The following is a 27,238-nucleotide window of genomic DNA, read 5'->3' as shown; positions in this document are numbered from 1 at the left end:
ACTTTGAAAAAGAAAACCTTTTTGTGGAAACAATCCTTATACTAACAATATACTCCTTTGACATTGCTATATTGATGACATTTTGATTTTCTGGCAGGGAGATATTGATGAATGCCGCAATTTCCATGCATGGATTAATTCCATCAATCCATTCCTAAGGTTTACAAAAAACCTCTCTGAAAAAGGTTTCCCCTTTCTTGACTTACCAATCACCATCACTAATGGAAAGTTTGTCACCACCATACAAAAAGTCGACTGACTGCAACAGCTTACTACTGTATGACTTTCACCATCCTAATGCGTTTAGGAACAATTTGCCCAATGGCCAGTTCCTGTGACTATGTCGCAACTGCAGCAACATTGCTGATTTCGACCTACAGGCACAACAACTGACTACTAGCTGAACAGCACACCACTACCCACCACATTCCATCAATATAGAATGGAAAAGGACCAGGAACAACAATTGGGTAGCACCAGAAGAATCCCACAGCAGAATGCAGGACAGCACCATCATCTGTGTTAATACTTTTACGCCTAATTCAAAGCAGAGACAGAAAATCATACTTAAGCACTACCAATAGGCTCACTCAACTTTACCACTCCATGATTTGTTTTCAAATGAACACATAACTTAAAAGACATGATCGTCCATACCAGACCATGAAGAAAACATAGGTTTGAACAACGTTCCTTTTGGGATCTACCCCGTCTCAGGTCACTATCCATGTGACTCATGTGAGGTTTGTGATTCGACTCAGCCCTCAAAGGAGATTTCCCTGGACCCCACCCACACATGGACACAGAAAAATCAAACAAATTGTAGCACCAGGAACTGTGTATACATGTTCACTTGCCCCTGCACCAAAATATATATTCACATGACCACCAGATCTGTCAAGGAGAGGATTACTGAACATCAGAATGGTATCCCAAAGCAAAAGAAATTCCACCAAAATGGACACCCACCATCTCACCCATAACCACACCGGATGATGTATGTTGGACCATCCTTGAATAATTTCATAACATGAACAAGCAAAGCCTCTTTTGCAGGAAACAACATTTGGATATTCCATTTAGCGACACACATGACAAGCCTCAACAATGGCATTCTCAGATGTGAACATGGAGAATTGAGATACCCTCTATCATACACCCCCATGAGAGCAGCCACAACAAGACTGTCTTTACATACTTTATTACAATACATATGGCTCACCATGATGATCCTTTCTTTAGCTATATATGCAATATCATCATAGGCTCTTCAACCTTGAGCCCTAATCTCTTTTGCTCCCCACCCTTGACTATGGTACAGAGGCACTATAAATGCTGAAATTCCAAACCAGAACACTCCCAATATAGATACACTGCGGTGCTACACTTGTTTGCATGCCCCCATTTCTTGTAGATATCCCCACACCCACACATCTCTGTTAACAATTACTATACAGCACCAATCTGTGACAATTGTGACAATTGTGTCCTATTGATGTTCATTTTGAATATGAGGATTTGTTCTATTGTTTAGAACTCATTTTCCTTTATTAAAGAGATTGCCTTTATGGTGTTCTTTTTATTGTCTTTTTAAATTATGGCTCTGTTTCATTCTTCCTCACAGAGACCATTCCAATATGGCAGCCGCTGCAGCAGGGATTCCCCTTAGTTAGGAATACGCACAACTACTCGCTTTATGAGGGGCCTGGTGATGTGTCCCGGCCCAACTCGCTTTCTCTTCCAGGAGCCTGCTGGGAGCAGGAGACTGCGAGCACACACACACAGTACCCGCTAACCTCAGAGTGGGAACCTCCTTGCATTTTACTAATAAGACCAATTTTGAAACTTCACTCGTGCCCTCCACAAGATGGCGGCTGTTGGACCTGGCCCTTTTGGCAGATTCACCCCTAAACTTTTTGCAATTATCCTGGCCTTTTTCCCTATGTAGTGTTAGTAGTTTTAGGCCTCTAGGCACTTTGGCACTGTGTCCCAGTGTAAAGTGCGTGCGCTCTGTGTTACATGTAGTGAGACTGGCCTGCCCTCCCATAGGAATGCATGGGGGATATGTGTCCAGGGTAGTTCCTGATGTGAGAGGAGTTCAGGGGTGAGTTTGGTATGTGTGAACTCGTGAGAATAAATGCTACGCAATGATGTGCACAGATTTATTATAACTATAAGTGCCACTTCTAGATGTTGGCATGTCTGTGTGCTGTATGATGTGAATTGCCTGTCTGGAGTTTGAGTGACAGGCCTGGGGAATTCCAGTAGCCCGGGTGAGTCTGCACGGTGGTGAATGGAGAGATCTGCATGTAGATGGGAGGGAGGAGTTGCACCTGGGACCTGAATAGGGCTGGGCCTTCCCTCCACAATGCTGGCTCCACCCCCCGTGGTGCGTCTGATGTCCCTGGCCTGTCCTGTGAATAGAAGAGAGGGGCTGAGCAAAACAAAGTGCTCAAGTGCTCCTGAACCAGTTGTATCTGGTTCCCCCCTTACCTGTGCTGTGTCACAAAGGGAAATGTGTGTATAAAAGAAGGGGCTGTGACCCCAAGAAAAGGTTCTTGTTCTTGACTTGAAACTACCTCCCTGGGCCCTGCCCAGCCCCTGGATACCTGGAAGACTTCTGGGACCTTTTTTGGCTTTATTCTCTTTGCCCCAGGGCTTTTTGCAACCTTTCTGGCACCCTGGGAGCACTGTGCTCGGTGTCCTCTAATTTCCCCAGGAAGAGGAGCTGGGGCTGTGCAGCGTCGTGCTGCTGAGAGGAGGAGGGAGGGAATCCCCAGATTAGGGATTCCCCTGTGACGCCTGCAACGTGGGTGCCCACTCTGCTTATTTTTAGTTACCGTGCGCAGGTGCCCACCCTGCGTCTTTGCTTGCATTGTCTGATTAGTGCGCGGGTGCCCACCCTGCGACTTTGCGTCATTGATGGAGCGGGTGCCCACCCCGCCTTATATCTTGAGTTTAGAGTGAGCCTACCCCTCATTGTCTGCGTTACGTTGATATTTAGACGCAGGTGCCAACCCTGCGTTTTGCTGCCGAGAATGAATCACCGCGGAGGCCCGGGCGGAAGTCAGGCAACAATGTGCCTGGCGGCGGGCGGGACTTTCGGTTTTACGAAGGAAGTCCCGTGCACGCCGCCGCCGCGGGAGAAGCCGCCCAGAGTGAAAGTGCTGGCACCTGCCTGTGCGGGGCTCCCATGGCTGAGGGAGAGCCCCGCGGGTGCCAGCAAGTAGAGATGGGAGGCGGAGGGGGCTCGAGGCACATTGCCGGTGCCTACCCCGCCGCGGGATGAGAGCAGAGACGAGCCCTGCTGCTGGAGAGCCCAGGTGAGTGGGGCTCGCATTCAAGGGTGCCCAGCAGAGGCACCCGGTCAAAGCGGCCCCATTTGTGGAGGGGGCCGCTCCCACGTGGCAATATTTGTTTTAAAAGGGCCCCCGGGGGGTCCAGAGGTCCCATGCCGCCCCGTTGGGCATTCCTCTCCAGCTGCCCCATCTTGCAGGGGTCAGCTGCACCCACGGGACATGGTATTTGCAGAGCCAGAGCGCTCCCGCCAGGAGAGCGGGCCGCTCCAACGAGAGGGGCCAGCTCTTGTGAGGTCACGCTTGCTTTGAGCGCTACTCCGCTCCATCGTGGGTATATTCATTTCCAGGGCCTGGCTGGCCCCAATGCTAGTTGCCATGTTTATTCCTTAGAGCCTAGGTGGCTCCAACGATTGGCCTCAGTATCTTAGAGCCTGATGCCTCCACCGAGGGGGCTAGTGCTTTCTCTTCCTTATGGCAGGATTATTTCAGGAGCCAGTGTGCTCCAGGGGGACATGTGTATGTGTAGAGCCCATGCGTGGCTCCAACGTTGGGCGCATTTGTTTAAAGGGCCACTGAGAGCCCAGGCCGCCTTTTCCCTACTTCCAGCTGCCCAGCAAGTAGTGGGCAGCTGCACCGTTTAGGTCTTGTTTTCTTTTAGGGGACATGGTTAAGTTAGGAGTGAGATGCACTCCCTTACCCCTGACATTCACAGCTGCGCAGCACTTAGTGCCAGCTGCAACGTTTAGGTTTTTGCGCAGATTGCGCTTCCTCAGCGTTCGCTGCCTTTGCAGCGTGCCTTGACTTTGGGGACATAGGGCATTTGAGCCCCTTTCTGAGATGGCCAGTTGGCCAGGGGGGATTGCTAGAGTTATAGGGCGCCAGGCCCTAATGTGATTTATGTTCATGTGATTATGCCTACTGTGAGTAATGATTTGGATGTTGGTGTCCAATGCGTTAGACTTCTAATGTGGCGTTTGTGCTAAATATGATGTGGTGCTAGGAAATGTAATGTATGTAGTAATGTTACGCACCCTGTGTTGATACCTCTAAATGTGCGTTATGATTATGAGGTTGGTTTGCATATAATGGTTTATGCTAGTGAGAGTTATTTCCTAAGATGAGTGATGCTTAGGAGGTTAGAGTTTAATGTGTTTAGACTTGTGAGAGAATTGTGTAATGTGGTTATGCTGAAGCGGTGGGCGTACAATGCGTTGGCGCCTGATATGAGACTAAGCCTAATGTAGTTGATGTTACAGGCTGATGCTAAGTGTAGTGATTACCAATAGTATGGGTTGTGTTCTATGTTTATGCTAAATTCTACATTTACTAAGTTCACTTTGTGATGGTTCTGACAGTGGTCCATGTGGCCCTGTCATGTGTACATAATCCCTTGCAAATATTACCCAGTGCCAGTTGGCACAGTGTATATTGTGTGATTACCATTCTAATGTGTTATGATAATACAAAGGCTATTTTTATATATGACCTTGTGTGGAGTTTCTTTTGTGGTGGGCCTGGGATGTTGTTGCTGGGTGCGTGCGCAAATGCTTTACACATTGCCACCGGGATAAGCCTGACTGCTCGTGCCAAGCTACCAAGGGGGTGAACAGGGGTTATCTTTGGCGTGTAACTTCCTTGCCCTGACTAGAGTGGTGGTTTCTGCCTGGCTTTGGCGCCCGCCTTAGCCAGCCAGAAATCCCATTTCTAACAGCGGCATACTTGGAACATCTAGCATCAGATTTACGATCTAGCTTGAAACTGAAGGCGATTACCCATACATGTGCTTCTTCATCACACCTGTGACTTATAATTATCACTCACTCCAGAATGTGTACTGCCTCCTCTTCTTGCTTATTACCTCCAGGTTGGCAGAGAGGGGTAGATCGCAGCTTTCCTAGTGTGCTTTACACTTTGAGTATTTTGAATAGTTCTTACTTTACGTACATTTATCCACCATTCTATTGCTGACTGTTACTTATCTTTATTAGTTTCACTCCACAGCTAGTGCTGTTGTTGCCATCACCAAAGGGCCACTTACTTACTCAAATTGGGTAAGCTCTACCACTCATACGGGATTTTACTGCATTTTTGCATCCCAGAGTACCTACAATAGTGGTTATCCACACTCATTTATCTGGATGATGGGGTTCATATGTGTGTGTTCATTATACGTCACATTTGTATAACCTCCTTGTAAGTTTGTTCTTATATGTATTTGAATGCTTACTGACAGGCATGACTCTGCCTATGGCATGGATTTTTTCTACAATTGTCTAATGTATTGCTGTGTGACAATGGTGTATGACCTACTGAATACCCTCCTTTTTTTATTTCTCACGCTATATTTCTCTTTTCCCTTGCAGGCCTTATTTTAAATATCATAACTAATACCCTACACTTTGAAGGCGACATTTTATAGTTGGGTATTGCTATTAATTGCCACTACTATAATCCCCTTCATTAGTAGATTAGTTTGCATGCTTGTGATGAAGTTCCTGGGTCAGTAGGGACTTTACTTGGAATGAAACATGTTGTATAAAGTTCTCATCATCTTTTGAGCTGTACCAGATCAATGTATCCATCACTGCCACCCTTTGTTTTTTGTTCATAACGAGGCCCCACATATTAAAGCATTCAGTGTCTCTCTTAGTTATTTTTATACCACACTTACACCATTCTACACACACAGTACCTGCACTTACACTTCATCACCTCACCTTATTTTAAAAGACCTCTAGGGCCCAATTCGGTATTGCCATGCTGGCCCTATGAGGACCTGCCCAATGATGAGTCATGACACCCATCTAGGTGTGTGAATACTCTTGCTTCTGGGCAATCAGACCCCCTGATCTACTTGCTCAGACCCCTCTCAACCTATTGCCATTTCTGTTTCCTGTTCTGATTCTTTTAAGAACTGCATCCTCCACTTGCATGCATGTACATTTAGTGAGATTGTAAGCTGGACCTCTGCTCACTCCCATGTCCCCCTATTATTGTGTTTTGTGTCCACAGGTGGGCATGCATGATCCGGATGACCAGATAAGTCCTCATAGCATGGGTTAACCCTGGCGTGCATGTGTGTATGTGTTGTGTACATGTGTGTGTTTAGGAAAGGGGAATAAAATGCAAAGCTGATAGTCTTTCTTTCAGACTGTAAGATTATCTTTTGGTTTTCTACCATCAATCAGATTCCTTTCTGCTTTGACAGATTTGAACAACTGAACTAAGTGCTATGATTCACATGTCTTAACCAAACTACAGTTATCTCTTTTTATCTTCACAGAAGATTGTCTTAATTGAAAATGCACCCACATTCCAATGTTAATACCTTCTTCTCACACATGTAGGAATCAGCATAGAGGGTCCACTACTTTTCGATAAAATCCCCAAACACTGGAGTACAATGAGTTTGAGCTTAGTCGAAGTGAGCATTCTTTCCCAAGTATACAAAGGACTGAGACTCTTTTTCTTCAAAGACAAGGTATTATTTATTTGTTAGACTGTGTCTTTGTAGTAGTTAAGCAGTGCAAAAACATTAGCAGAAAGCAAAATAGGAAGCAGGGAACTGTGGGTAGTTCTCAAATTTAGGTAGAGCATTTCCTTTATGTGGGGCACCCTACACAACATCATCAACTCTGAATCTGCTCATCTCAGCGTAGGCTTAGAAAAGTGCCATCCATGCTGAGCTATAAAAGGCTTTTGCCATTTTTACAACAAAGTTTTTAAGCAAAGGATTAGCTAGTGCCATCCATGCTTAGCATAAAAACGACAAAATCCTTTTACCTTTGTAATGTAATACACCAATTATAATTATCTCATGTAACTATAACTTATTCTAAAAAGTAACTATAACACGCACTCCAGCATTCACAGTGTGGTCATCAATGATGTCATTTCAGATGTTGCAGTGATATTATCAATGATATAACAGAACCGTATGATGAGTAAAGTAATATGGGAGGTAATTAGCCATGAATGGCGAGGGTGCAAGTTATAGTTACTTTAGAACGTGAGTTATGGTTGCTTAAGATAACCGTAACTGGTAAATTGCAGTGGTTTTGTTAATTTAAAATGGTATGTGTTAATTCATATTTTCACCTAACTACAACATTTCTTTAACTTTTTTTTTTCAGTAAATTTCTAAGGTTTATTTGTAATGTAACATAAGATGTCTATCACCATGCATGGCATGGAGGTGGGCAGAGGACCAGGCCATGTGCCCTACCATCTGCCAGTGCCCACCCCGCACAGTGAATGGCCTTTGGCTGTGCAAGGTATGAGGATGGGCAGGAGGCCTGACCCTAAGATAACTATAACTCGCCCCTGCACCATGCACAATTTTCCCATCAATAATTTCATTGCAAATTTTGCAGTGATATTATCATTAGTGTCATAGAAGATGTTATGAGTGATTTAATATGCGGGGTAAGTAGCAGTGCATGGCGAGGGCTTGGGTACTTAGGGCACGAGTTATAATTACCAGAGACAAATATTACTGGTGAATATCAGTTGTTTTGTAAGTTTAAAACATTCCATCATCACTGAAATTTATATTCTACTCGAGTGGCAGCTTCCTCAACATGAGCGGCAGATTTCTCAATGTGATCAGTCTCGAACTGCTGTGACCGCCGTGTTGAGAAATCTTGCCAGGAGGAGGTATAGTGTGTGATTTTTCTCACTCATGCTCACAAACTTAACGCTGGAGAGCCATGCTAGAGAAAAATCTTTGTTCTACGTCACCTTGTGGAATTTTGCAGAACTCCGGGCGGAGTGGGCAAAACTCTGTGAACTCTGCTGGCAGAGTGGAATTCTTCACCCACCCCTAGCCCTAATGTATAAAGTCGGCCTTTGTAAATCGCACCAGCATTTAAGCCAACTTAATTAATTACAAAAGATGTCATCAGTGATATCACTCACCATGTCATGAGTGATGTAATATGTGAGGTCATAAGCAGTGCATTGCGGTGGCACAAGTTATAGTTAGCTGAGTTAACTATAACTGCTGAATTTCTCTTGTTTTGAACAAGTGAAATATCACCCTTACTATAACGTCCCTGTAACCTTTGTTTTTTCATTGAATTGCTAATGTTGTTTTAAATTCTATTTCCTAACTATAACGTTCCCATAACCTTTAGTTTTTTCTGTGAATTTCTAAGGTTTTTTAAATGCTAATTGTTAACTATAACATTCCTGTATCCTTTGGTCTTTTTAAATTTCTAAGGTTTTTTAAAATTGTATTTGTAAATTGAAAGGTCCATATTTTTGTAGGTTAACCGCTAAGCTTTTTGTACTTTCTTTCTATATTTGGATATTGTGCATCACATTTATATAATACACCACTTACTTTTTGATTTTGTATGTGTTTATCAGAAAATACATTAATAAATAGTTTTATTTTTAACAATTGTGTAAGTCGGCACAACATTTTTGCATTTACAGTGGAGATTCTGCCATCCGTAAATCTAATTCACATACTGAAAATACACTTAAAGGCATCTTTTAAATAAAGTTTAACTCTAAATATTTAGCAATATATTGTTTAAACTTTTCTTTCTGTGATCAGTTTAGAAGAAAGCCACCTTTACAAAAAAAATTATATTCGTGACTGCCGACGTTGTTGCAATGACATTGGTAGCCCTGAAGAGCAATTGGTTTATACAAAGTGAAAAACATATATAAAGACATATGCAACAGTGTATTTAACAGTAGAGCTTTTTTAGTGTACTTTTCAATCTCATATTTTTCTAGTGAGTTTTCAGAATATCCCCTCCAAACACTTCTTCCTGTTTCCAGGAAGACAGCGGATAGCGCATGGTTTTCAACAACTCTGAAACAAAAATGTGGAGTTATTGTGAACATGTTTAGTATAGCTGTTTACTATTATAATATTGAAAGTTCTGCTTTTCTTTCCATTTTTAAACAAAACTACTATAGAATTATATTTTGCATTTCCGCTTCACCGGGGTAACCGTGACTATTTTGGTCACCGCAAATATCACATGATCGGGAAAGCAAGGAATATCATTGGATAATATAGTTTTCAGCAAAATAAATAGGAAGTACACACCCACTCCTCCTGCTTGAATCTTCTTTCATAGAACTTCATCCTGAGCAGGCGGATTCATTTTGCTGTGCAAACCTTTTGGTCTTTTTTTTCTATCAGAAATGGCAACACAGCAAGGAGATGGGGTCCACAGGAACAACAGTTGGACCAGAATGAGGAGGAGGTGGAGTTTGAAGATGTGGAAGAAGAGGAACCTCCACAAGACAGAGCCAGTGTGGCATGGGAGTGTTTTACAAACCCATCAGGTGAATCAAAAACAGCTGCCAAAAGTGTGCAATGCACAATCTGCAAGAAGACCCTCTCTAGAGGGACGAACAAGAAATATTCATGTGGGACAACGTTCATGTTATACCATCTAAAAGCCTATCATAAAAAACCTCTCCAAATGGCGAACAAGCCGAGGGAAGCTGGAGGACCATCTACTTCAGTGGCAGCAGCAATAATTCCTGGTCAGAATCTCCCTTCTGAGGTGCAGACTACTGCAACATATATGGCTCCAGAGTTGTCAAGAATGGCCGCATACTGCATGGCCTACAGTTTTGTCATTAGTGCTGGTGAGCAGAGTCTTACAGCTATTCGCAATGCTGCAAAACAGCATACATGCTAATTCTTTTCCCCTTTTATATGTTTTGCACATTTTCCAGTGCCTGTTTTTTCAATTCCTGCTGTACTAGTTGCCATTCTTGTTATTAAAAAAGAACTACAAAAAGGAACATTTCAAAAGCCTTAAAAAAAAGTTTCCTGTTGGAACACCCTTGTACAGTTAAAAAAAGATAAAGCATATATATGTTGGAATGAGTGTATGACTGATATATGGATAATTGGATGAGTGTACAACTGGTGCATGGATGTTACAATGAGTGCAGCAATGGTGCCTGAGTGAATCTATGAGTGCATAAGTAGTGCCTGAGTGATTGGATGAGTCAAACGTAGTGATTGGGTGATTGAGTGTATGTATAAATACGGCTCGCGTGAATGCATGAGTTCATGGATTATGGCTGGGTGAATGAATGAGTGCATGGATACTACCAGGGTGAATGGGGGAGTGCATGGGTAGTGCCTTAGTGAATGTATGAGTGCAAGGGTAGTGCCTGGGTGATTGGATGTGTGCATGGATAGTACCTGTGTGAATGGATGAATGAATGGATGAGTGCATGGGTAGTGCTGAGTGAATGGAGGACTACATGGGTAGTACCTCAGTGAATTAATGAGGACATGGGTAGTGGCTGAGTGAATGGATGAGTGCATGCATACTGCCTGAGTGAATGGATGAGTACAAGGGTAGTAGCTGGGTGAATGAATGAGTGCATAGGTAGTGCCTGGGTGAATAGTTGAGTGCATGGGTAGTGGCTGAGTTAATTGAGGAGTGCATAGGTAGTGGCTAAGTGAATGGATGAGTGCATGAATAATGTCTGAGTGAATTAATAAGTCAATGGGTAGTGCTTGGGTGATTGGATGAGTGCATAGATAGTGGCTGGTTGAATAGATGAGTGCAAGGGTAGTACCTGGGTGAATGGATTACTAGAAGGGTAGTGCCTGGGTGATTCAATATGTGCATGGTTAGTACCTGAGTGAACAAATGAGTGCATGGATAGTGCATTAGTGAATGGTTCAGTGCAAGGATAGTACCTAAGTAAATGAATTAATGGAAGGGTAACGCCTCAGTTATTGGATGAGTGCAAGGTAGTATCTTGGTAATTGCATGAGTGCAAGCATAGTGCCTGGGTGATTGGGTGAGTGCATAGATAGTGCGTGGGTGATTGGGTGAATGAATGCATAGTGGCTGCATGTTTGGGTGAGTACATGGATAGTGCCTGGGTGATTAGATGACTGCATTGGTAGTGCCTCGGTGAATGGATGAGTGCATGGATAGTGGCTGAGTGAATGGATGAGCACTAGTGTCATGCCTCAGTGAATAGATGAATGCAAGGGTAGTGCCTGGGTGAATGGATGAGTGCATGGGTAGTATGAGTAAATGATTGAGTGCAAGAGTAGTGTGTGAGTGAATGTATGAGTGAAAACGTATTGCCTGGATCACAGGATGAGTGTATGAGTATTGCCTGAGTGAAGGTATAACTGCATGAGTACTGCCTGAGCAAATGAATGAGTGCAAGGGTAGTGCCTGGGTGAATGGATGAGTGCATCAATAATGCCTGGGTAAATGGGTGAACGCATGTGAACTGCCTGAGTGAATGGATGAGTGCAAGACTAGTGATTGGGTGATTGGATGTGGGCATGGGTAGTGCCTGTGTGAATGGATGAGTGTATGGATAATGCCTGAGTTAACATATGAGGGCAAGGGTAGTGCCTGAGTGAATGGATGAGTGCAAGCATAGTGCCTGGGTGATTGTGTGACTGCATGGATAGTGTCTGGGTGATTGCAAGTATGTATGAATAGTGCCTGGGTGATTGGATGAGTTCATGGGTCCTGCATGGGTGATTAGATGTGTACATTAGTAGTGCATGCATGAGTGCATGGGTAGTGCAGCAGAGAATGGATGAGTGCATGGGTACTGTCTAGGTGAATAGATTGGAGCATGGGTAGTGCCTAGGTGAATAGATGAGCAGTAGAGTAGTGCCTGGGTGACTGGATGTGTGTATGGGTAGTGCCTGGGTAAAAGGATGAGTGCATGGGTAGTGCCTGTGTGAATAGATGAATGCATGCGTAGTGCATGATTGAATAGATGAGTGCAAGGGAAGTGCCAGGGTGATTATGTGAGTGCATGAATAGTGCCTGGGTGATTGGAAGAATGTATGAGTATTGCCTGGATGATTGGGTGAGTGCATGGATAGTGCTTGGGTGATTGGATGACTGCATGGGTAGTACCTCAGTGAATGGATAAGTACATGGGTAGTGGCTGAGTAAATGGATGAGTGCAAGGGTAGGACCTAAGTGAATGGATGAGTACATGGATAGTGCCTCAGTGAATGAAGGAGTGCATGGGTAGTGCCTCAGTGAATTGATGAGTGCTAGGGTTGTACCTGAATTAATGGAGGAGTGCGTGAATAATGTCTGGGTGAATGAATCAGTGCATGGGTAGTGCCTGGGTGAATGGATGAGTGCATGGGTTGTGCTTGAGTGATAGGATGAGGGTATGGGTAGTGTCTGGGTAATTAGATGAGTGCATGGGTAGTGCCTGGGTGAATGGATGGGTAGAAGTGTAGTGCCTGGGTGAATGCATTAGTGCAACTGTAATGCATGGGTGAATGGATGAGTACATGGGTAGTGCCTGAGTAAATGGATGAGTGCATGGGTAGTGTGTGAGTGAATGGATTAGTGCAAGGATATTGCCTAGGTCATTGGCGGAGTGCTTGGACATGGCCTGAGTGAATGGATGAGCACATGCGTAGTGCCTGAGTGAATGGATGAGTGCAAGGGTAGTGACAAAGTCAATGGAAGAGTATTTGGGTCATTGCAGAGTGCATGGGTAGTGTCTGAGTGACTTGATATGTGCATAGTTCGTGCATGGGTAAATGGATGAGTGCATCGGTACTGCATGAGTGAATAGATTAGTACAAGCATGGTGAAGAATGGAGAAGAAAACGTACAATTTATATGCCTTTTAGACCCATATTATATGGGACCACACACAGGCTCAACCTGGAATGTGGTGAATTTGCTCCCAGGGATTTTGCGCTTGCCCTGAGGAAGTCAGCGGGTGAATTTCCCTGAGACGAAACACGTGTCTACTACTGGCTACATTTGGCGATGTCATCTATACCAGCTTATTCATTGTGAAATTCTTGTACAATATAACTACACCTCTGATAAAGACAAAGGAAAATAAGAAAATAAAAAGAAGAAAATTCATTTGAGTACACCCTGAATATGGACAATTTATTGAACTGACCTGATATGGTTTAATTGTGAATGCTAAATGTTTTTTTGCTCTGGAACCATATTTTGTTTACTGTATATCCTCTGTGTCCCTTTGGCCACAGAGGTTCTCTTGGGACGTGGGTGGCCGTTCCCTTTTCGTTCCCTAGAGCATTTTGGAGAGAATTTCGTTCATCCTATTACTCAAATATTGGCTTTGTGCAAGGTGTAACCAAGCCACGCTTCTGAGAATATTATATATGCATTCATACATACATACATAACCACAACTTCATTATAACTGTGTTTCTAAGTGTGGGTGTACTTGTGCATGTGTTTGTGTCTCTGTTTATGTGAGTGTGAGGGATAGAGATGGAGAACTGCTCATTTCCAAGGAGCACATCAACAACATAATTTGGAGCAGAATTGTAAGCATTATATTGTCAAAGTGCTATTCGCACCCAGTTAAAAAGTAATAATGTTGCTGCCATTTCTGCAGCAAGGTCTTTAACCATACGATTAGCTAAACCGAGCTAAGCCAAGATCAGGAATAACACAGGCATTTTACCATTCCAGACACGATATTACATCTTTTGATTAGTATAATTCTATTCAAGCCAACCTAAACTAAGTAAAAAACTGCTTTTAAGTCTCGAGTTTTTTTGACAGTGAAACATTTGTGTCACAAGCTGCTTTTCCTTATCCCAGGCAAGTTTTCATGTTAAAAAATCTGTCTTCCAATACAAAGTATAAATCGAGATCGTTTTAAAATAGTCCCTGGAATAACAGATGTACTAAATGAGAACGAGAAGGAGCGGCTGCTTTCCTCTTGCTGTGGGGGTGCCCAGAATAGTGATTTTTTGTAAGTATTCTTAATAACAAAAACAATAACCCTTACAGGCCAGCAGTTGCTTGACTGCTGGTGCTGCTTCTCACACCGAAAGGGTAACAAAACAAAAACACACCTACGCACTATTGGAGTTGCAAAAAGAAGCACTGCTATCACGTGCTGTGTGTGGATCCCCCAAAAATAAAAAGTGGTAGTTAGATGTTGAAGAGTGGTCATATTTACAGGTGATACTTGTAGCTTAAAACAAAATGTGACGGGAACTCAAGAAAATAATGTGCGTTAGAAAGCCACTGTTAGTCTCTTTAATAATGCTACAATCGCCAGGCCGGAAAAAAACACCCTCCGTACATGGTCAATGACTGCTTTTCTGTGCTAATGTTATCTGTCTGTCCTTACATGTCTGTCCCAAACGAAACTGTGGTCTTATATGTTGATATTCCACTTTACAGGATTTTAGAGAGTGTTAATTTACACTTGAAGATTTTTATAACTGTGAGATGTGACATTGTGACATATTTGGTTGGTGAATTGATTTTAAATGTTTGTTTTTAATCAAAGTTGACATATGCAGTAAAATTGTTAACGTTTTAATTAACTAAACAATAAACTTTACTTACGTACTTACCTTTCAATAATGCATGCTCTTTTCATGAGTCCCCAATATCTTCATCACGCCTCTACTAATATTTCCTTTTATATTCTCTTCACGCATTTGCTACTCCTCGTGTGTCACAATATTATATTTGTTGTTTACCACATGTTGTGTCATTCAACAAGTCACAGTCCATTAGCAAATTACTTGATTCCCGGCCTATAATAATGGGACAAACATATGCAGTCCTCGTTTTGTGTTCTTCAAAACTTGCAAAACATCTTTCACTAAAGTCAACCAAACAAGATGTCAATAGCACCTTGAGGCTACACTTTCGGCTCACAGGTACCTTAAACGTAGGCACGAGTCAAATGCATCAATCTGGGTATAGAATAAACAACAGCTTCACTGAGCACGATTCAAGTCAGGCAAAATGAATACTAATCAGAGCACGTCTTACAACACCGTCGCATGCGACTGACAGTTACATTTGCAAAAAGACAGCAGTCATTAGGTATTAAAATTTACATCACTAATGAGTTCGACGAGGTCGGGACGCATTTTAATGTGTGAATATTCATATCTTTGTCTAATTCTACAGATCCGCCTGGCGTGATTTCAACATATCTAGACAAATGGGATAGATGTAGTGTATCTTTGGTTGTAAACGAATGACTGATTTTACATTACTTGCACCTGCCAGGAAATCACAAAGCAATTTCTTTCAGGCATAGGCCCAATTACATGTGCAGAGGTCGCCACCACAAGCTGCACAGTTGTCCCAGTTATAAATTATGCTCAATGGGTGGGAAAGTGGCTGTTCCAAGTCATAGTTTGCCTTGGGCGTTTGAGAACGCCCACAAAGATGGAAGTTTATCACAATTCACAAACTCCTGTTCTTTTTAGGTCTCGCCTGACCCAGCGCATGCGCTGGTCTGGCGAGACTTATTGAGAGGGCTCCAAAAAGTGCTACCAGGCCAGCCTAGAGCTACAGTGCATGTGCGGGGGCGCGCGCGCTTTACCGCGATTACTTTCACTTTCACCTTATAAGTATTTAGTTATGCAACTGTTGCATGGCTAAACACTTATAAGGTCCCAAAGGCGAGACCTATTGGCAATGCCAATGCTTGTTTCCATGTTGGGGAGGGTTGGATTTTTGCTTCAAACAAAGGCCATCATGCATTCCTTCCCAGGGAAGGAAGAGAAATCGATCACCCCTAGATATGGTAGGAGTGTAGTAAAGAATAAAAAGTGTGGCAACGGGATCCTATTCCGCCTGTGCAAAATGTTCTGCTGTCGAGAACTCAGCACAGTGAGAACAGGGCTCTGCTGGGAATAGAATCCCACTGGGAATATCACATGAACTTTCCAGAAGAATGCCTGGAAACCTGACCCGACTACTACTTTCCTTGAGGGTTGGGCCTATTCTCTTTAAATGAAGCACCTCAAATCCCATGTATGCAACATGCATGTTAAGACTGAATGACCTCAGAATTTAGACATTTTGGCAGTGACAAAAATTAGATACTTACTTCCTGACTATTAATTCGTGATCTTATTATATAAGACTTTTGTGATTTATGACTTTTGAGATTTTTTTGTTTCTTCATGGTTACTAAATCATATTGTAAATATATTCGTGGGTATTGTATAGATGTACAGTGTGGCAATGTGCATACTATACCACATGCCTGGCTGTTTGCTTACTTCGTCTCTCATTGCCATCCTGTATGATCCAATCTTGATTGCTTGTAGAAAGCAAGATATCAGAATGTTGACTTATTTGTAAAGAAGGAACAACGGCAAAGCCAGAGTATTCCATGTTTGCTAAAGTGTTACATCTCCTAGACTCCAGAGCTCATTCCTCCGATCATCTATTAATTTTCAGCAAATTGTCAGTGGGGGTAGAGGTGAGTATGTGCAATAGGTTCAAAGGGCTGCATGTTTCATAGATACTGATAATGATGGTAGGAGCTCTGTACCTTCTGGTCTTGAATCGATCCTGCCCCTGTCTGAGCATAATTATAGAGACATCCTCCAGCATTGTACTCTGAGGTCCTGTGTACATGTTGTTGCAGTGCATTGCCTCCTTGTTGATTCGGCATTATTGCCTGTGAACATCATCCTGGCATCGGTTACAGTGTCTCTTCCCATTGGTTGGAATTGTAATGCATCCGCTGCACCTACCCTTCATTCCATCGGTACATATAGACCTCAGTGAACATGAGTGGATCTAGTGATGAAGGTGTGGAAGGCTACTTGGCACAGTTCCTAAGAGCATTGCATTATGATCTGTCAGCCTCAATCAAGTAGGGCCAATTAGTTGAGAGGTCAGGCAGGTTCAAGCTGGGGAGAGGGGTGCATCAGGGCTGTGTCCTGCCCCATTATTGTTTCTTTTATATATTAATGGTTTAGGCTCTGCCCTGTTCAAGAAAGTTTCAGATGCCCCTTCTATTCGCAGGAAAAAGGTCCCAGTTTTACCATATGTGGAGGATGCTTTTTCACTCTATAGAACCCCAAATGGCCTTTACATTTTAGTTTAAGAATTTGTTACTAACCAAACGAAAACTTTTATCATGGCTTATGTTAGAAATTGGATTTTTGGTAGGCTAGGGCGTGCACCAAAGCCAGGCAACAACCACCACTCGAGTCAGGATAAGGGACTTACACTTCTACAATAACCCCTGCTCACCCCCTTGGTAGCTTGGCACGAGCAGCCAGGCTTATCTTAGAGGCAGTGTGTAAAGCATTTGCACATAACCAACATTAATACAGTGTACGCACTACAAAAGGACACCACACCAGTTTAGAAAAATATCCAATATTTGTATATAATTAAGACAAGACCAAAAACAATAAAAATCCACACTACTATACTTAAAAGTTCCCAGTTCCAAAAATACGCTGATTTAAAAGGGTTCCTTGTGGGGATAGCTCCGTCCGGGCTACCACGGCATCGTGACAAACAAAATCTAACAGTTGTGGCTGGTCGCGGGGTCGCAGGCCAGCTACGGGGTCGGGAAGACCCGCAAAACAGTACCTTTTAGAAATGCAGGGCGTCGAGGCCCTTGAAGTCACTCGTGTTGTGGGTCGAGCTCCTCTTTGGTGGAATCAGGAGCGCTGGTGCCAGCAGGCGTCGGGTGCTGCAGTGCGAGGTGCAGCGGTGCGGTGTGCGGTGCCCCCAGGTTGCGGTGCGAGCAGCGGCTCGGTGGCGACGTGAGATGGCGTCGTCCGTGAAACCAGGGTCGCGGTGTGAGATGAAGGAGGTGCTCGTCACGGTGCAAACAGGTCACGGTGCAAGCAGCGGCGTTGTTGTTGCTGGAGCGCTGTCTTCGGCTGACAAACTGGAGTCGATGGTGCCGGCGTCGGTAGGCCGAGGCTGCGGTGCGGGATGAGGGCGGTGCGTAGTGTGACTCACAAGAGGAGCCCTCGAACCATGGTGCAAGCAGCAGCGTCGATTTAGGCGGGAAGAGTCGACGTCAGGACGACCAGGGCGTCCTCGTGAAGCACGGCAGTGCGGAGTGTGGTGCCCACAGGGTGCAGTGCGAGCAGCGGCTCGGTGGCGGCATCAACAGGTGTCGTCGGTGAGACCAGGGTCACGGTGCGGCATTGCAGTGGTGCCCTCTGCAGTGCCAAAGCTTCAGCGTGAAGCGAGGCGGTGCGGAGTGCGGTGCCCACAGGTCACGGTGCAAGTAGCGGCTCATTGGTGGCATCAACAGGCATCGTCGGTGAGACTAGGGTTGCGGTGCGGCGCTGCGGCGGTGCCCTCTGCGGTGCCTTCAGGACACACAGTAGGCAGTGGTGTCGTAGACTTCGCCGAGTTGGTGTTCTTCGGGTTGCAGCACAAAACACACAGTCCCCAGTGCTGCGGGTCGAAGAATTTGAAGTCTTTGCTGTTCCTGAGACTTCGTGAACAGAGGGCAAGCTCTACCTCAAGCCCTTGGAGAGACTCACAAATTAGGTTGCATAAAGTCCAGTTTAGGCCTTTCACTGCCCAAGACAGAAGCAGCCACTGCAGGTCAGCCCAGCAAAGCACCCAGCAAAGCAGTCCTTCCTTTTTGCAGCTTCTCCGGCTCTTCTTCTTGGCAGTCCTCTTGATCCAGATGAGTTCTAAAGTTCAGGGGTCTGGGACCCAGTATTTAGGTCCAAAAATCCTTTGATCTTTCAGACAGAGGGTGTCTGGGCCCGGCCAGAACCAGTTGGGCATTCTCTGGTGTGAATTCCTGGCAGGAGGTGGAGACGGCATTTGTCAGAGGCAGACCAGGCCCTTTGAGGTGCAAGGAAATCTCCTCCCCCTTCCCCCATCATAGCCCAGGTCTATTCAGCCCTTTCCTGACCTACCTAGACTATCTGGAGCCCCTCCGGCTCCCCAGCCTTCTGTCATCCAAAACCCAGAGAGGCAATCCACATTCTAGCAGAGGCACACAGGATGACTGGGCAAGAAAATACCCGCTTTCTAAAAGTGGTATCTTCAAACGCAGAATGTAAAAAGAAGCATCTTTAGATTCTGAGTTCAGGCATACTAAATTATATTTTCTTACACAATTCCCTGGGCCAGTTATGTTTATAAGATGTTAGAAACAAACCTCTCATTTTGTCCTATGGGGAACTGGGAGCCTTGCAATAGTGGAAAACGAAATTGGCTGTAATTCACTATTAGGACATGCCACACACACCAGGGCATGTCCTACCTTTCACATACACTTCACCCTGCCCACAGGGGTACCTTGGGCCTACCTTAGGGGTGTCTGACATGTAAGAAAAGTGAAGGTTGGGGTCTGGCAAGTGTGTGCACTGGCCAAGTCAACATGGCACTTACAAACTATGCACAGACTCTGCAATGGCAGGTCTGAAGTACCTTTGCAGGGCTACTCACGTGGGTGGCATAATCAGTGCTGCAGGCCCACGAGTAGCATTTGATTCACAGACCCTGGCACACTCAATGCACTTTACTAGGGACTAACAAGTAAATCAAATATCCAATCATGGAAACACCAATCCATAGCACAATTTACACAGAGAACCTGCACTTTACCGCTGATCAGCAGTGCGAAAAATGCGCAGAAACGTTATGCCTGCAAAACCAGAGTCAAAACCGGGAGGTCAGAAAGCAAAAAAGTCAGGGGAAACACGCCAAAAGATGCCAAGTCTAACAGCTTGCAATCTCAGGGAACATAAGATGTGGGGTTTAACTTTACAAGGCCACCCTTCTGCTCTGACCCAGGACTTCGTACTTAGGATTCGTTTTTTCATGCAAGGTGTAATTGGGGACCCTGTACTGATAAAGCGTGTCAGAAGTTTGTAAGCTTGCTAGGGTATATTTTTAATCTTGCTAATCGCATCTGGAAAAAACCTGTAGCTCCCCTACTGGAGGTATATAGAAGAAAGTGTCTCCCAATCCTCACTTGGACGTTTGGGGATGCTCTAATACTAATTCTCTCCAAGGTGAGCAAAATAGGGTTCTTGGGTGACTCCTGGGCGTTCTACCTGAATGCTCAACCTTTATTATGCACCAGGAGCTTACGGGGATAATGTGGATGATATTATTAAGTTGGCCCCCTTGCTTTAGTGGTGCTCGATTTGGGAGAGCCCACATGCTTCACTTAATAGAGAAATCATCAATGATTGTCTTTTGTGTGAGAGAGGCCTAAAAATTCCATCTCTTGACTGAATTAAGACCGAATTAAGGAACTTGGGGAAGGAGCTCTTTTTTCTCAGCCATTTACCATATCCAAATCTGGGATCACTGACGAAATATCGAGAAGGAGAATATCGAATTGCCAAAATATCGAAGGAAAAATATAGAATGCCAAAATATCGAAGCCCTATCTCCAAACAGGTAAGTACAAAAGTATAGAATCCAAAATATCGTTGTAAAAAATATGGTTAGTCACAATATCGAATTATTTTAAATGTCTTAAAATAAATGTAAAATTAATGAAACAAAACATATAATTAACTGAAACATACTTAAAAATACTTAAATAACTTTAAAATTAATAAATAATTAATGTAAGTAAAAAAATAAAAAAAATACATATTTATTAACGTAATATTAATTTAAAAAATTGAATATTCCCACTCCAGAGAGTGCAACAGTAGGAAAAGCGTTGGATAGCGTAGGGGTAAAAATGACTAATCCCACTCCAGAGAGTGCAACAGTAGGGAAAGCGTTGGATAGCGGGAGGGCAAAACTTACTATTCCCACTCCAGTGAGTGCAACAGTAGGGAAAACGTCAGATGGCGGGAGGGTAAAAATTACTATTCGCACTCCAAAGAGTGCAACAGTAGGGAAAGCGTTGGATTGCGTAGGGGTAAAAATGACTATTCCCACTCCAGAGAGTGCAACAGTAGAGAAAGCGTTGGATAGCGTATGGGTAAACATTACTATTCCCACTCCAAAGAGTGCAACAGTAGGGAAAGCGTTGGATAGCGTAGGGGTAAAAATTACTATTCCCTCTCCAGTGAGTGCAACTGTAGGGTAACGTTGGATAGCGTAGGGGTAAAATGTACTATTCCCACTCCAGAGAGTGCAACAGTAGGGAAAGCGTTGCATAGCGGGAGGGTAAAAATGACTATTCCCACTCCAAAGAGTGCAACAGTAGGGAAAACGTTGGATAGCTTAGGGGTAAAAATGACTATTCCCACTCCAAAGAGTGCAACAGTAGGGAAAGCGTTGGATAGCGTAGGGGTAAAAATTACTATTCCCACTCCAGAGAGTGCAACAGTAGGGAAAGCGTTGGATAGCGGGAGGGTAAAATTTACTATTCCCACTCCAGTGAGTGCAACTGTAGGGTAAGCGTTGGATACCGTAGGGGTAAAAATTATTATTCCAACTCCAGTGAGTGCAATAGTAGGGAAAGCGTTGGATAGCGTAGGGGTAAAAATTACTAATCCCACTCTAGTGAGTGCAATAATAGGGAAAATAATAATTTAATATTTTATTAAAAATAAATTAATTATTAATACCCCCCAAAAAATATTAAAATTAATTACCAATCACACAATATTTAATAATTAATTTATTATAAAAACCAATATTTTCTTTTGTTAATAACCTATTAATAATTAATTACCAACCAATTAATTTTCAATACCAAACATTAATAAATAACATTAATACCAATTAATAATTAATTATGAATAAATTAATTAGCAATACACAAAAATTATTTCAATGATTAATTATTTACATTTAAATTAATTCCCACCATATTCCCCTATAAACCCACAACCCGCTACAAATAATAAATTAATACAATTAACATAATTATCAATTAAACAATTAATACAAATTAATTACCAATTAATACAAATTATTTACCAATTAATAATTAATCAACAACCAATTAATTTTCAATACCAATTAATAATTACCTAATAACAATTAAATTACTTCCCACCCTATTCCCCTATAAACCCACCACCCGCTACAGAAGTAAAATGCAAAATTAAATTAAAAATAATTAATAATTCCTAAAAATTATTATTTAATGTACTATAATTAAATTACTTCCCACCCTAATCCCCTATAAACCCACAACCCGCTATGGAATTAAATTATACAAAAATTAAATAACATAAAATTCATTACTTAAAAAATATTCAAACATACATTCCAAAATTTATACATACTTTTAACACATATACTAACACTTAAAACACTATAAAAAAAAATCGATATTCTTAACAACTATATTATGACTGTCGATATTACTTACTTCTATATTATTTAAATCGATATTTTATTTCTTACCTGATTTTCGATATTCTTCACCACTATATTTTGGCAATTCGATATTCTGTCCATTCTATATTAAAAACTCGATATTCGGTCCTGTCGATATTTTTAATTCGATATTATGTCTGTTTACCCCAAATCTGACCTGGTTTGGGTAAAAACTACTTTTAAATCAATGAGAAGTTGACTAACGGCGGAGCATGAATTCACTAAACCTACTGTAAGCGAGTACGTGGAGCCCCATTGGACACTCACCTTGGAACAGTATCTAGAATGGATTGACAGGACCTGGGACAGAATGCTTTTATCCCGGTTTAGGTTAGGCTTTGTGAGATGGGTTCTTTTTTTCTCTCACGGCCAATATGCCTCTTTCAAAATACTGATATGTCCTTGTGACTAATCCTCCCTACAGAGCCTGCTGCACTTTACCGAATGGGTGGCTCTGGTTCACTTGCAACAACCTGATTCTGCATCAAAATGTATAAATATTTACTCCTTTTTAAATGGTCTTTCAACAGCAGGAAATCAATGTTGCTTTAATTCTGATTCCCATATGGATTTGCAGCAGCTGTTGTCTATTCATGCAGTGTTCTTGGGTAGGTTATGTGTAATTTATTTATTTGTTTATTTTTTATCATCATTGCCAATATTCACTGGGCTTCGTGAAAACCTTTGTTATTTGATACTTGCACTTTACTCGCTATCAATTTATATGGACGCAGGAAGCATCCAACAAGATCTGATTTGGCCTTGTTAGCCATGGCTGTGGTTTTTTGACACCTTGTTATTTCCTCTTATTATTTTCTTGTTTGCTTTTTAAATAGTGATGTGCAGTTTCTGATGTTTTTTATCTTTGTGAAATGGTTTGTTATGTGTATATTAATGAAGTGATTTGTAGGTGCTTATATGGCTGCATAAAGACAACCAATGGTTTTTATAGACTTTCCCTTTGTCAGTGACCCATGCAATACCTTAGTACTCTCTATGGCTGAAGATAAGGCCCGGGTCCACACTGTTCTTCTCACTTCCCCATGTCTGCATGTTTGGTGTGTTAGTCTTGATCAGTGATTTGGTTTTATACACCCCAATGTTTTTTTTTAAGTATTAGTGTCCCAGTATGTTTTCTTCTGTATGCTTTCTGGGGCTTGGCAGATGGTTTGTGGCAGCATAAGCTGAATGATATCTTCAAGGGATGGTTTTAATCATTAATATGGGTTGTGTAGGGGGTCTTGAATGATGGAAGTAATGTATGTCATGTTTTGTGTGCTCAACACAGTTCCTATATTTGAGTATGCATGTATTTATGTGATATTTATATAGGGTAGACCTAACCTAAAAAGGCAGCAGAGTGCTATACAGGATAAAGGGCATGCATAAAGTCAATGAGTGATAAGAGAGGTACCTGGTTATTGTATTGTTACTGCATTGAGATGTAATATTCTTTAAAGAGGAGCACTTCTTCAACGCTTTGCTTAATTGCAGCACCATAACTGTTGGTCTTAAGGATACAGTGGTGTTGTTCCAGATTGTGGGTGAATAGATGAAAAAGACCTGATGCCTTTTTTTTTCCTTTTTCATTCTCCTTGGTCTCCAGCCTGATGGTGGCTTGGCTGCGGGTTTGCTGAGAACTACAACAGATGGTGACATTGTCCGCAGGGTAAGCGGGGATGATGCTCATGATGGCTTTGTAAATGTTGCAACTGGTTTTGAATATGATGGGAGGCAGCAGGTGGAGCAAATGGAGGTCCATCAGAATCAGGGAAATCATATTTCTTCTGGTCCTGGATGAGAACTGATAGGGAGTGTAGGATACGCTTAAGTAGTGGTGGCAGTGTGAAGTCCAGGAGGCCATGGAGCAGTGCTTTGCCACCCTCTAGTTGCAAGAGCATGAGGGACTGAACCGAAGTTCTGAAGTTGCTGTCTGGAAGGATGTTTCACTGTCTTTAGACAAGAGAGTTGGTACCAGGATGCCTTTGTGGTTTTTGGCAATGTGTCCCTAGTGTGTGAGATTGGAGTCCAAGGTAAATACAAATGACTTTGCATTCAGCGAAGGTTGAGATTTCAATCCATCAAGTTTCATGCCATTGGGCCAGGTTTGTACTTTTTCTCGCTTGTTGTTCTTGACATATAACAGGAATTCTGGGCCTGATTATGATGTCGGATGGACAGCCACTGACAGACCATCGGTAGCAGTCCGGCAGACATCTAGGGCAGCAGTCCGACTACCGGATTATGATACTGGCGGTCAGAGCGCATGGGGTGGGAGGAAAGAAGCTTACTGCTGCCGATTGGCTTGAGGCTCCAAGCAAGGCCCCCATTCCCCGTAGGCCTCCGAGATGTGGCCTTGGGGCACATGTGGTGCCCCCCCAAACATCAACATGTTGAAAAACATCTACTTTTCTATTGCAGCTTATGCTGCAGACCTTGTACGGGGCGCAGCACAAGCCATAATAGAAAAAGATGTTCCTAATTTGGTGGGTGTGACCTCTGACTACTTGTCGGACTGTCCTACTCCCACTGCAATGGTGGTCAACGATTATGTGATCGCCATTGTAATTAGGTGCCTTGTCTTGGTTGGGGGGAGCTTCTGGATGAAGTGGAGGGTTTAGTGGGGATTAGTAATGTGAGTATCTGTGAATTTCTAGATTTTGCAGTTGCATATGTTCAAAGTGTATATCAATATGTGGATTACTTTCCAGTGGCTTCAAAGCTCCAGTTAATATTTAGCTTTCTACAGTTACTTAAAATTGCATGTTTACTCGTTAGCAAAGTTTCTTTGTACCTTTCTCGTTTTGTATTTTTTCCAGCTGTGAAAACATATAGCTATTCAAGTTTCTGTTTCTCATCTTTTATTTTTCTTGTATATCACTGTGTTCTTATAAGTACTGTACATCTTTCATATGTGGCAATTTAAGTGCAATGATGTGTCTAGGTGTTTTTGCATTTTTTTATAGAAACTCAGTTGCAACGTTCTCTAAACATTGGACCCAATTTACTAAGGACTTGTGTTGTCCTTGTGTGACACAAGTCGTCTCAAGGCAATTGCAGTTCAAGTCCTTAAATGGGATTTGTAAAGCCATTCAAAGGGTGATTTACACTGCCTTGCATGACTTTGTAAAGAAATGTAATGCAATGCAGCAGCTTGCACTGCAATGCATTACATCTTGTTGTGATAGGCATTCCATGGGTGGAGAATGAGAGTTCCCATGCACACACATGGAATGTCATATAGATAAAACTGTGAGTCAAAAAATAGTTTTATGACCTTAACGCTACTACTCAGTGAATACTGAATCAAATCTAACTGCTACCAAAGATGTCTCACTAGGTGTGTGTATGCATGAGAAAGATTCCCATCACCCACTAAAAGTGGCTCGCTTCATCATTTGGGAACCCAGGAACTTCACCAGAGAACCATTCTCTACCAGATGAACGTAGATACTGGTTCAATGTGTGTCCCAAATGTATCCATCGGTATAATGTCTGAATCGAAGGAGACCACAGTGGAGATGATCAGGGGTGATGTATGCAGTGCACGTGATAAGGAAAGTGATGATTAAAATTGGTTAACACGGCACAACATTTTTTTTTATTTAGGTGCTACCTTGATACCAAAATAAAACAAAACAGTGCTATAACAGTTTAAACAAATAACTGTGTTGGAAAAGACTGGTCTACATGTTTCAGCTCACGGATAAGTTCTATCCCAGCTTTCGTCAGGACCAAAAAGCAACTGCAAAATTGTAGTGTACTTAATGCAAATATCACATAAATCATACAACCTGGACCTTGATGTTGGTACAGGGAAAATTACCTGTAAGAATAAGAGCATTAAGAATTTAAAAAGAAAACACAGTGGTGTAGCATTACCATTAGGTCAAAAACTGCAAAAAGATTAAGTCTATCAATTTCGCGAAATACTTGTTAATGTACTCAAACAACTACATGTCCATCACATCAAGTGATAAAAATTTCTTGTTGTCACTTACCCGAATACTTCTGGGTATGCGCCTCGCCTCACCTGGCAACTGCTCAGGTTAGGAGGCACCGCTCTAGGGAATGATATAAGTGAAAAACATTGTGTCACCTGACAATGGTTCTTTAAATGTTAAACACTTAGTATGCACAGCGCAAATTTACCTTGGTATCAAGGTAGCACGTAGTAGCGTTAAGGTCATAAAACTATTTTTTGACTCACAGTTTTCTTTATATGACATGTTGAATTGGGGATTATAAACTGTTTGAGTCTCTAAACCATATCCCTTAGACCCCCACTCTTTTTGAGATATTTTATTACTGCACACATGGAATGTGACACAATCCCAAATTTACTAAATGGAGTTAACCTGGGATTGCTTCAAAATGGCATGCCTAGCACAGAGAGGCATATCAAGGAGAAATATCTTAATTTCTCCTCATTATTTCCTCTTTCCATGTGACCTGCAGCACACATAGAAAAGGAATAATCATCTAAGGATAGTTTTTGCACGGGAAAGAATCCCTTCCTGCTCAAAAACAGTCCTGCATGTAACACAGGCACCCTCACACCATGGCTCAAGGGTGATCCATCGGTGCTGGGCAGCACACCCTGCACTAGCTCTAGGAGGAAGCAGAAGTGCACCATAACTTGTTAGATATAGAGGATTTCTACTCTGTCCATTTCTCAAGGAACATAGGGGTATATTCACAAGAACGTGTGCTAAACATCACCAAAAAATGTTAACGCAACTTTACACATCGCAGCATATCGAGGGAAAATAACCCTGTGTCAACGTGGAATTCACAACAAGGCGGTACCATTCGATAGTCTGCCAAAACCGCGGACAATGTCCACGATAAAACCACCTCGATGGAGATAAAAACACAAACCACAAC

Source organism: Triturus cristatus, chromosome 2_1, assembly GCF_964204655.1.
Source record: "Triturus cristatus chromosome 2_1, aTriCri1.1, whole genome shotgun sequence".
Classification (NCBI taxonomy): domain Eukaryota; kingdom Metazoa; phylum Chordata; class Amphibia; order Caudata; family Salamandridae; genus Triturus; species Triturus cristatus.
The sequence above is the reverse complement of the archived record's forward strand: the minus strand, read 5'-3'. Positions refer to the sequence as shown.